The sequence below is a fragment of the Corvus kubaryi genome, unplaced genomic scaffold (assembly GCF_017639235.1).
Source record: "Corvus kubaryi isolate FWS band 111438036 unplaced genomic scaffold, C.kubaryi_AGA036_p1.0 66, whole genome shotgun sequence".
Lineage (NCBI taxonomy): Eukaryota > Metazoa > Chordata > Aves > Passeriformes > Corvidae > Corvus > Corvus kubaryi.
The window spans coordinates 11,507,406-11,519,260 of NW_024582054.1; positions in this window are offsets into that span (position 1 = coordinate 11,507,406).

Sequence of the window (11,855 nt, forward strand, 5' to 3'; positions counted from 1 at the left end):
CGCCGGGCCGCGCTGGGCCGGCCCCCCGGGGCAGGGCCCGCAGGCGGCGGGGCTCGGTGGTCCGCCGGGCGGAGGCGGCGTCAGCGCTGCCCGGGGCTGGACTGGCTTGGGCCCCGCAGCCCCGGGCGGCCCCTCAGCCGGCCCCGGGGGCGGCTGGCTGGCTGGCTGCTGAGGGGGCAGTGCGGCCCCTCGCTGGGCTTGGAGCACGAGCGTCAGGCCGGGGCACGATGGCGGCCCGCACCGCCTGCCCGGCGCTGCTTCCCTGGCCGAGGCGCTTTCTCCTTCTCTAAAGGGTTTGCCCGCTGTTCGCGGTTCGTGGCCGGGCGCTGTCAGGCATTGTGTCGCTGCCGTGTGCCACGCCGCCTTGTCCCCGCTCGAAGAGGATCTATGCTGCTGCTGCGGCTGCCCCGGGCTCTGTAGGGAAAGGCCCTGGGCACAAAGGGGCCTGGCACAAAGACTGCTCTTTCTGCGGTCTTGGAAGAGCTGCTCAGACAGTGAGGCGGGACACAGCACATAGGGCGGAAGATGCAGCATTAAAAGATGGGAAAATGACTTACAGGAAAACAAGGACAACTCTCCCGACAGTGTTGTGCTGTTCCATACTGAGCTGGACAGAGCTTGAGGCACAGGATAACAAACACAGAGCATTTTACCTCTAGCCGATCCAAGTGGACAAGAGGATTCTCAGTCCTGTGCACCCTGAAGTGGTGTGTTTGAAAACCAAGAAATCCTAAACATTCAGGGCTGCAAGCAGCTGTACCTGTGAGTCTCCAGCGTGCGTTGTGACCAGCCAGCTCTCTCTCCCCAAAACATTTGAATTGCTGCTAGTATGGTGGTGGAAGCCGGCTAGCCAGTGTTTGTCAGCACGCATGTACGTGTATTAGATACATCTCTGTGTTTTAGATACACATATATATACACACACACATACTCATTCTGCATTGTGTGAGGGGTGTGTTGATGTTTCCCCCCCCCCGCCTTTTCTCTATTACTATACATTACCATGTTGACTAGATGAGACACTATGTTTCCAATATCCTTTTTGAGTTACATCCTGCCCTCTGGCTGCAGAATTCACTGATTTGCATTCATCAATATTCAAAATTCGATCCATCAGCCTTGAAATCACTAATCTGGAGCTATATTTACGCCTCAGCTCCTTACAGCCACACATTCAGGATTTCCTGCTGCCACTGAGCTCTGTTAGACTCAAGTCTTTTTTTTTTCCAGATGCTGGCCACTCGGTTACTCTTACTGCCTGTTCAAGTGCCAGCACTGTGGGATTCAGGAAGGAGTACCTTTATTGTATATTTGCATTCAAAGAATCCTCCATTATCCAATTCAGTTTTCAAATACAATAAATGCTGTCTTTTTTTCAAACAAGTGACTAGTTAGGAAAGGTGAAAATCGTTAAGGGAATTAATAGCTGAAATCCTAAACTGGGTAACTGTCAAGACGCAGTTTTATGATTGGCTTAAATCAACGTAAGTCCATGAGAATGTCTTGACAGCCCCATTCCTGGGCACCTGCTGCTCTTGGGCAATGTCATGGGCTGGGGTGGAGTTAAGTGGTCTCAGATCCTCATCGTCAGGATAGGTTAATGTATGCCAAAACAGTCTTCATGGCACTGCAGCCATGCTGTCATGGCATGCTGAGTGTCCCAGACTGGCATGCTGTGTCATGGCCTGCTGTGTGTCATGTTCTGCTCAGTGTCCCAGACAGAGGTCCTTGCAGCCGTACACAATGTCAGGAGGCAAATGGCAGCTTGGAGTTCCTTCACCTCGGCAAGCAGGTGTAGCTGTGCCCGTGCACAGTACATCCTCCAGAGCTGCTGACCACAGTCACTGCTGTGGGCTCAGCAAACTTCTTCTAACATGTGCACAAGACCATGAGTCTGCTGTGTGCGAGTGCCCTAATCTCGTGCCCTTGCAGAGCACCCTCAGCCACCCACATGGGGCCTCTGCACTGCATATCCCAAGCTCCTAAAATGAAAGGTGGGGAGTTACCAGCTCCAGAGTTGTGTACTCCAGGAATGACAACTCCAAAACTGTGCATGACTCACCCTCTGTTTTTAACACCATGGAAACTGAATAATGAATCAGAAGTGCTTGCTACTCTCTTCACCTCACAAGGTGCATACTTGAGGTACCCAGGCACTAAGAGCTGCTGCTGCTGCACATCACTGATTGGTACTTGGCAGCCATCAGAGTACAGAAGCAGCACAGCTGAAGGAGTATTTTCTGACTACAGAAATCTCTGAGACAGAAATGAGTTTACCAGAATTTGAGAGCATTTCTTAGAGATGAAAAACAGGTCACAGGTAAACAGAAAGGAGCTTCTTATTTTCAAGGAAATTAATTTTGAACTCCTGGTGACTGCAGTGATCAGAGGAAGAACTTGTGATAGAGCCCAGTGGTGAACTTTAGAGGCCACAGAAATGGCCAGTATCCAGCCAAAAGCAATAATGACCAAGCAAATCTTATTGCTGGAGCACACTCAGACAAAGCTGCTTCCTACTTCGGCATCTCACTGCACTCAGGAAGCATCGAGTTTCACTACCCCTATGCCACAAGACCTGCAGCCCACCAGGCAACACCGAAATAGCCCAATGATTCAGAGAGCCCAGCAGCAGCAGCACTAAAAGCTTTGTGAATGATACCCTCTGTGGAGTGCATGCCTCTGAGGAAGCCCTCCAAGCCTCCCCTCACCCTCTGTGGATGGAAGCAATGACTCACCGTGAAGCAGGAGGCACTGTTTGTTTGGATTCAACTCCTGGATGCTCATTAGTGAGAAATTATTATAATGGACTAAGCTGCCTTATGCATTGAAGCTCTTTGGTATCGCAGTCCTTTCCTTTAGTATGCTGTGCATCCTATTTGCTTCTCTGTCGTCCTCGCTGAACGCAGTGTTACCATTCCAGCTTCATTTCCCACGGAAGCAGGGCCTCTGCTTGGCCTCCTCAGGCATTCCCTCTCTCACTCGTGCTAGTCCTTGTCTCAGTGACTTTTTAACTTGTTAGCTTATTTGAGTTAAATCTGACAGAAGAATAGAGGTCACAAAAGTAATTAAGATCCTTAATTAAGTAATTAAATTTTATAAAATATTTCATTTGAGATAGAAGAAAGTGGGGCTATATGTCTACCAGTTCAATTCAGGAACCTGTTTGTTTCTGCTAGGAGACATCAGAGCTCTTATGATGTAGCCAGATTACCTTCAAGAAGAGGACTAAGCAGAGAGAAGGGTAAAGCAGAGAAACTTGCATAGATGCACACTGAAATAACAGAGTCTTAATATCATTTAGTTCAAAAAATCAACCTGTCAAGGGAGAGAAATCCATAGGAAACTGCATTTGATGAGATCTGTTGCTCAGGGCACTTCTTTTTCCCCTTTGATGTCCTGTTTACCCCTGCAAAATACCAAGTTTCCCTCTAACAGTTCTGTATTTTCAGTGGGAGCGCAAAGAATGCCAGACAAAGTCTAACTTTTGGTAATGTAAGAGAGTATTAGAGAAAACCCGTGAAATGCTAACTCTGAGTTTTTCTCTCTCCTTACACTGCAGATACATTCCTTTACAAAAAATTACAGTAAATATATTTGACTCTTAAGTTGTGGATCCTGGCACGATTTTGCTGCAAGTTAGCAAGATTTGCAGTGCCTCCCTGTGAGCTGATTCCAGGAGCCTGAAGCGAGGAGCAGGATGCCTGCGCTAGTGTGAGACACGGATCCCCAGCAAGCCCCATGAGGGAAGCTCCAGACTCCACTACCCCTTTTCCACGGATCACTTCTGCTGGTTTAAGCAGCCTCGTCCACCGGTACTGTCCCAAAATCCCTCTGGGGCTCCGAGCTATCGTTCCACTTGGCAGTGGCTTGGGCAGGGCTGCGGGCTCCCGAGGAGTCGGTCACGCCTGGTGGGCTCTGCCCGCGGCGGGGACGGGGCGAGCCGAGCGCGTTGCGTCACCTTCACCGGGAGCCGCGGCCGCCCGTGCCAGGACATTCCTCGGGTGAGTCACGGCCCGGCTGCTCCCGCTGCCGCCACCTCACAGCCCCGGCCCGCCAGCTGCTGCCCCCGGCGTGGGAGCGCTGCCTGCCTTCCCGCCGCCCTCCCCAGCCACCACCCGGGGCTCCGGGAGCCTCCCGCTCCGCCCCTCCGGCCGCAGCGCGGGGATGCGCTGCGAGAGGCGGGGTGCGCGGTCCCCGGGCGGCGATGCCGGCCTGAGGGCTGTCATGCTTCACTTGGGTAAAGCAGCCTCTTCCTCTGCCAAGCGGGGAAGGCTCTTTTTAGCCCGTGCAGGGATGCGGCTGAGGAAAAGCTCCTTTTCTCTCCCCATCCCCGCCCGGCCCCCCGCAAAGCTCGTCAACCATCCGCGTTCCCTGGACGAGTTGACCTGATGGCCGTATGCCAGAAGAGCAGGCAGAAGGAGGCAGCTGGAAGCGGCAGCAGCGTAAGCCCAGCAGGGATGCTCGAGGAGCAGCAGCCACATGTTTTTCGGGGCAGGGAGGAATTCCCCCTCTCCCGCCGTGCTGGTAACTCACACGTGCCACTGAATCACAACACCGGGCAGCCACGGGCCTGCCAATGGACAGCGAAAGATTTAATTAAAATGTTATGTCTTGTAATGACATCATGTTAGGGATGGCATTTAAACACAGAAAAAAAAAAAAGGAAATAAAAATTCCTCCTGTGAGAGAAACATAGAAAATAATGGCGGAACAGAACGAAAAAATCCCCTAAAGTCTAAAATACAGGGAAACTTCGCTCTTTACATGCTTATCACATATTCGACTTTCACAAAGGTTTGTACATTTGTAGCACTAGAAGAAATAACTGCTGTTTATCCTGCCAGCCTTTGTAATTCCTGTATGCCCTGCAAAATGTGCCTAACTGCTGCAGTGTCCTTCTGCTATGCACATGCATCGACAGCACTCAGCAATTTTTACACTTTCCCCATGTCTTACAACTTGAGTGATAGTCCATATGCTGGGAGTCTCCAAGTTTCTCTCCCCAAGCTTAGAAAGTCAAATTCTGCTGCCTTTTGTGCTAGGATTTCAGTAGAGTTACCACAGCACAGAAGCAGAAGTTTTTGTTTCTTTTAAAAATCAGAACAGAGATAAAAGTGAGGTTTCTTTACTTACCCTGTGTTGTGGCTCAACAGTTGGTTCTTTGCTCACAATATTACATTAATTATATTACATTACATATTATATTTAATATCTAAATATAATAGATCTTACACAAAGAAGGAGTAAGGACAACAGTAATGTTACCAAAGTGCATATCTACAACTCTCCTAACACTGAGTTAATCTTGTTTAGGTTTCTGAAAACTTGTTGAGCCACAGAGCAGCAACTCCTCTCAGCAGACGAGCATGACAGCTGGAAAAAGTCATTTCTTGAACAGCTTCAGCCTGTTTTGCAGGACAAGTGCCAGAAGTTAGGACACAGTCAGCCATCTCAGAAGACGGCACAATTTAACTGGTGCACCTCCAGGAAAAGGTGGCGATGGTTTCCAAAAGCTCTTTCCCTTTAGGATAGGTGCATGCAGACCTTCAAGTTGCTGGGGATGGCTGACACATAAGGTGTATAATGATTCAACTTTGTTATGTTCTTTTTTACAGAAAAGCCCCCCCAAAAGATGGGCTCCCTGAGACAGCCAGGGTTCCTGGTAGGACAAGGAATCCTTGTTTTTCTGTGCCTGGACAAGTGCAAAGCAGCACTATACACAGATTGTACACAGATTTCAGGCATTAATCCCAAGTCTTCCAGGCTTGGCCTGATTCTGCTACTAACCTTCATTGCTCTGGGCTTTTTTTCCTGCTGGGGTTATGTCATCATGTTGGAATAAGGTCCTTGGAAAATGGACTGTTTCTAATCATGATCAGCACTTCTATGACATTGCAGGTCTGATTTAAGGAGACATCTTTTAAATACAAGAAAGAATCACCAGCAAAGAATCAAATACTCTCCAGGAGATAGAGGAAGCCATGACAAAAGTGTTTAAATGTTGGAGATTAATTCATATGGCCTGTTTAGATTGGAAGTTGTAAAGGTCAGACAAAAAAAGAGGACAGACACTTTTGGTTCTGGAGTTTTAATACTCTTAAAATTGCTCCAGACAGATCTCGGACTCAGTTTGCAGCATTGCATCTGAATGAAAGGAAATTCTGTTTGATGAAGGTTGAACCCAAGGATTGGTTCTAAGAAACCTCTTAAAAGCAACAACTATGAAAACAAAAGATGCACAGTCTAAATCCATTCAAGCATGTCAAAGCTCCCTCAGAAGACATGGTGCTTACGAAGTTGATAGTCCCTTTTAAAACCCCTAAGTTTTTCTTTTTTCAGACAATCTAAAAATAAAACATTAGCTAAGCCTAACATGCTAAATACATGAGTTGAGATCACTTTCTGGTGGTTGAGGATGGGCTTTAGGATGATTGAGGCACAGGAATATTTATAACCATTGCTGGATTGTGGGACCTGTCGGTCAGTGCAGAAGTGTCCTCTGGTGACAGCAGCGCTCACAAGCTGTGCCAGGACTGCAGAGCCCAGCATGTGACTGATGGTGGGATCTGCACAGGAATGCTCACGAAAAGCAACTATGAAGCCCCACACTGCCCAGAGTCAAATGCAGAACTGCCACCCAAACCCCAAACATTTTAGCATCCTGGCTTCCATTTCTGCCGTTTTGAACACAGGATTCACAGCAGCTGAGCCACAGCACTGCCTGTCTCTTCATTCCTTTCCTCTCCAAGCTAATTTCATCTGTAGGGCACTCGATGGAGAAAAATTGGAAAGTACATAGATTATAACATACATTCTTATAGGACTGTTAACCTAGGAACTATCAATATAAATCCTAAATAAATTGGTAAGATAAGACTAGCAAATTGACAAAGCTGAAGTTGGACTGTGTGTTATCCTATTGAGGATTCCTTCTAACTTTGTTACAGGGAAATTACGGGACAAGCATGCCATTTTCAGTCCCTCCACATGGCTTGGTTAAAGCAGGTAGCACAAGCACCAGAATAACTCTAGACCACGATGCTGTGACACGATGTTGGTGCAGCAGCACTCTGTTAGTCAAATAAAGACCCTTTCTTTGAAATCAATCTAAGGAAAAAGACGAACAGCAGAGAAGAAAGAAGTGAAAGCTGATCTTCCATGGCCGTTGGCCAGCATTTTGGAGAGTATGCTGTCATGTAACATCCTTGTAGGAAACTTGGCCCAATCAAACATTTCTCTCATCAAAAGCGAGTGACCTGAACAGCTGGATAAACGCTGTGAGCAAGCAGGGAGGCACAGGCGGAATGCTGGAGCTTGCTGCCTTCTCCCCCCCTCTGGCAAAGGCTGTGGGACGTCGCGTGGGCTGAGCACCTCCAGCCTGGCCGGCTGCTGGCCATACCCAGAGCCTCTCGCAGGGCAGTGGCTGATACAGCCCCGTCTTTGGAAACACAGGAAACACTTTTTTTCCTTCTTTCATACCTAAAAAATTGTAAGGATTGAGTTGGACCTAAAAAAATATATTTAAAATAATTTCAGCAATTTTCCAGGAAAGAAGCACTGCAAACCCAGGAAACTGATACATTACGGTAAAGAAACAAACCTAAAGTTGGCCTCAGTGCACTTTTTGGAAAACACATGCAGTGCGTGGCTTTCTGCCCTGACAACATTTCACGTGTAGCTTGTACTGATGTGCATTTTAATGCACTCCAAAATGCCTTCCATTACCTGGAGAGAGCCTTTTTAGAAAGGCATGGAGTGACAGGACAAGGGGGAATGGCTTCCCACTGCCAGAGGGCAGGTTTAGATTATGTAAGAGGAAGCAATTCTTCACTGTGAGGTTGGTGAGGCACTGGAACATGTTGTCCAGAAAAGTTGTGGCAGTGTTCCCTGGAATGTTCAAGGCCAGGTTGGATGGGGCTCTGAGCATCCTGGTCTAGTGAAAGGTGTCACTGCCCATGACAGCTAGGTTGGAACAAGATGATTTTTTGAGGTCCCTTCTAACCCAAGCCATTCTCTGAGTTCTATAAATGAATGATTCATGAATGATAACCATTGTTTTAACAGTCAGTGACTTAGAGCAGTTAAAAATCCCAAACTTTGCCCAAGTACATACACACATATCCCCAAATACACAAACATATTTTAGGGATAGTGCTACATCAGCATCCCTACTGGGAAACAAGGTAATCAGTTTACTTACCTGTCTTTATAATTCTTCTGATTTGCAGCACAAGTTATTTTACCTTTTGCATCAGTCTTAATCCAGACATCATCTTCAAACCCAAGTGCCCCAAAATGGGAAGCTTTCTTTATTGGTGGTAACTGGAGATTCTCTGAGGGTTTTTACACAGGCCTGATACTGGACACATACACAGTCGAGCACTTCAAAGGCAAGGTTTTAGCAGAGCACTGTCTAAGGAAGCACCAAATTAAGGGGAGTAGGTAGCTGATGAAGGGGAGGAGGAAGAATACATCACTTGGTAGCAGGCTGAGAAATCTCAGAATATCCCCTTGCAGCAAGCTGCATAAAGCACCAGGAGCACCTCTGCAGAACTAGACCGTGTTGCTGTTGTGAACATCAAGGCAGTTTAGCAATGCAAGGGGAAGATCTCTTGGATTTACAGCTAAATGCTGTACAAAAAACTTTGCTGTACAAAACAATCTGGACACCGGCAATTTCTTTAGAGTGAGAAGGCTCTTGCAGGGTAGAAATAGTCCTTGGTAACCTCAAGAAGCATTATCTACAATTGCTGTGATCAGTTATCACAGTGATGAACAATAGGTAACATGACCAGTGCTAGATATTATTTATTGAATACAAACAGATAAAACTTAGAAGAGGCAAGATCGCTGCAGGGTAAGGGTTAATTCAGTGGTTACATCAACGATTCATAAACCACAAGTGTAATCTCCTAAATCCTAAAGCACTAGATTACCAGTGCAGCAGGAACACGGTGTTGGGCAGGACTCCGGTGCAGTCTGGCGTCCCCAGAGACCTGCTCCCTGCATGTGTCCATGAAGACTCTTCACTTCTGGACTGTGACAGATGCAGGGATGGCTGGGTGTGGGGCAGCTGGTGACTGCAGCAAGTGGAGTGGGGCTGTTCAGGGTCTGCCCCCCTATAACTATATAGGTTTCCAGCTGCTACTTACTGGTTTCTAATGCCCACATTTGCTAAGATCGTATTTCTTTATTATTAATACTAACATTTAAGTGCTCTCTCCCAAGTACTTAAAACCTCACCCCTCCACAAAAGAGGCATCCAGCAGTGGGTACTGGGGAACTGGCCCCAGCTCAAACCCCTTACAAAGAAGAGTGCTAGCTCACATCTATCACGTGAGCTGCCAGACCAAAGCAAACACAAGCTTTCCAGCATTTTTACAGGCTTCCAGAAATTAGACTTCCAGCAGGTTAATCTGACACTGGATATGCCAGTTAAGGTGATCACCTGCCTCCTAATACAGGTGAAAGGACTTGATACAACAAGTCCTAGCTACACTGGTGTTGACATCTAAACATGAACAGCCAGTACCAGCTTGACTGCAGCCACCACAGAAGGCTACAGCCAGCATTTGAAGAGGCCTTCTCCTGTGACCTCATCCTGCTTGGGTAGGAAGGGCTGCTTCTAATACCTGCAGTTACTGTAAGGATTGGTCTTCTAAATCTTTGGGAGCCTGTGGTGGCCAGGAGGTGAGCAAGCTGTCTTTGAGGAAATGCTGGTGTTTCCTGGACAAGAGAATCCTTTGGGTTGGGAGCCCAAAGGGACTGATTCCATGGCTATTAAAGAGTTATGTACAAAAAACATCAGAAGAAATTGCCTAGGGCAGCTACTCAGCTCTGACATGAATGAAAGGGGCAGAATTTGCACAGATACTGCTATACCACTTGGTACAGCAGTATCTGGATACATGCCAGGGCTAAGATCTATTGGAGCTACCAAGAAGGGCAAGACTTTCACTGTTGCAGCTTGTTAAAATGCTTAGAGAACAGGTGCTGCACTTGAAGCTCAAGGAAGCCTACTGCCTGTTTTTTTTAAAAGCCTGGTAGGGCCTCACTAGTTTGAATCCAAGACAAAGCTGTTTGCCCTATTCATTTTGACACCTTTGTGAAAAGCTTCTGCTTGGAGCCCCTGACAGATACTGTATAGGCCTTACCCTGGTGGTAAGATCAGGTGGGATGGCTGATCATGGTAACACACACATTTGTTAGGGGGGAAAGATGGATGAGGAGCATGAATATTTCAGCCCCTAAGACAAGGAGGGAGATAGAAGTAACTGCCCTCTTTCCAAGGGCCATAAAAAAGACATCCTGACATAGCTCAGAAAAAGCATCACTGAAGTTTGAAAAAGTTTCAAAGAAAGTACCAGCTCAGGCAGTCTGCTTTGAGGAACTTGGTTCATGCCCTGCAAGCACCACTAAAGCAAAGGAGAGTCAGATCTGAACTGCACATATGGGAAACAGGAGTATTTTAAGCACAGCTGTTCAAAGCAGAATACTACCTCCTGTATTTCACCTTCAGTCTACATAAGTGAGGCCTTAGGCTTTCAAACTTAATGGGAAATTTATAACTTTGCTCAGCACAAGCACACAAACACTGTTGTCATAAGCACAGATAGGGGTTGGACTATTCCCACTTGCTCCATCCAAACTCAAAATTATAGTTGCATTGTTGAGGGGATGCTATTGAAGGAAATAACCTTGGAAAGAGTGATAGGAATGAACAGCTGGGAGTAGGTTTGGGATAGAAATGATTTAAATTGCATCTGCCACAGATAGACTTATTCAGCTCACCATGCCCCTCCTCAAAATGTATTCACATTCAAGTCAATGGGGATTATTCATGTGAACAAGAACGAGCACAACTGTTTGCGCAACCTGCTAGGCAGGACTTTCAAAGCCTCTCGGGACTGGACAGATGCAGGGGTATCAAGTACATATACCCTGCAAAGAAGTCTGCTGCTGCTCATATTCCTTGCAGAATTTAGCATTCTTTACTGGGAGCATTTCTTTTGTGGGAACAAAAAATGTCTCTAATCTGGACAGAGAGGTCAGCTCTTAACAGGAAAGCTTCCACAGAAACTCTGAAGTATTAGCAGACATTTCTGACCAACATCCCTCCCCATTCTTATTCTTAGATTTTAATTATTTTAAAAATCCCCAACCCACAACTGCAACGCTTCAAACTGATCAGTCTCCTATCCACTGCCACCCATTCCCTAGGCTCAAGGGAATGCCCATTCTTACCCACCTCTAAGGCAAGGTAAGCACTACAGCAGCCAAAGAAAGCCCACAACTACATAGCAAGCAATTGTTAGGAGCATATTCAGGTTTTAACCCTTTAACACAAGCTGCATAAACACGGGGAAAAGATGCTGCAGCAGCAAGCCTCATGTTTCAGTTTTTCCTACCTCTCTCTCCTATCCCCCAAACTTCGTTCCACACTTTTTGCGCAGAGTGTGGCATATCTCCAAGAGGGCAGGACTGATTTAAAGATATTCACTCAAACTGAGCCTAATAAATTTAAATTAATAAATACTGAAAGTAAAACTCTCAAGGATAGTAAGGATAGCTTAAAGAAACTGCTGGTCAACTGAACAAATGTGTGAGGTTTTACACTGTAAGAGATCCAAATTAAAGATCCACGTAACTTACACTACTTAAGTTACTCTGTACATACTGATGGACACTTGCATCCCTAGAGGCCAGGTATCACAGTGGTTACAGCTGCCCAAAGTGCTGGTTGGGGTACTCATATTGGAACCAGATTCTGCTGTGTTGCCCCCAGCAGACTGTCCTCATAAGTTAATGGGAAGGTGGTGTAGCAGTACAACTCAAGAGGAAGTCCAAGCTCAACA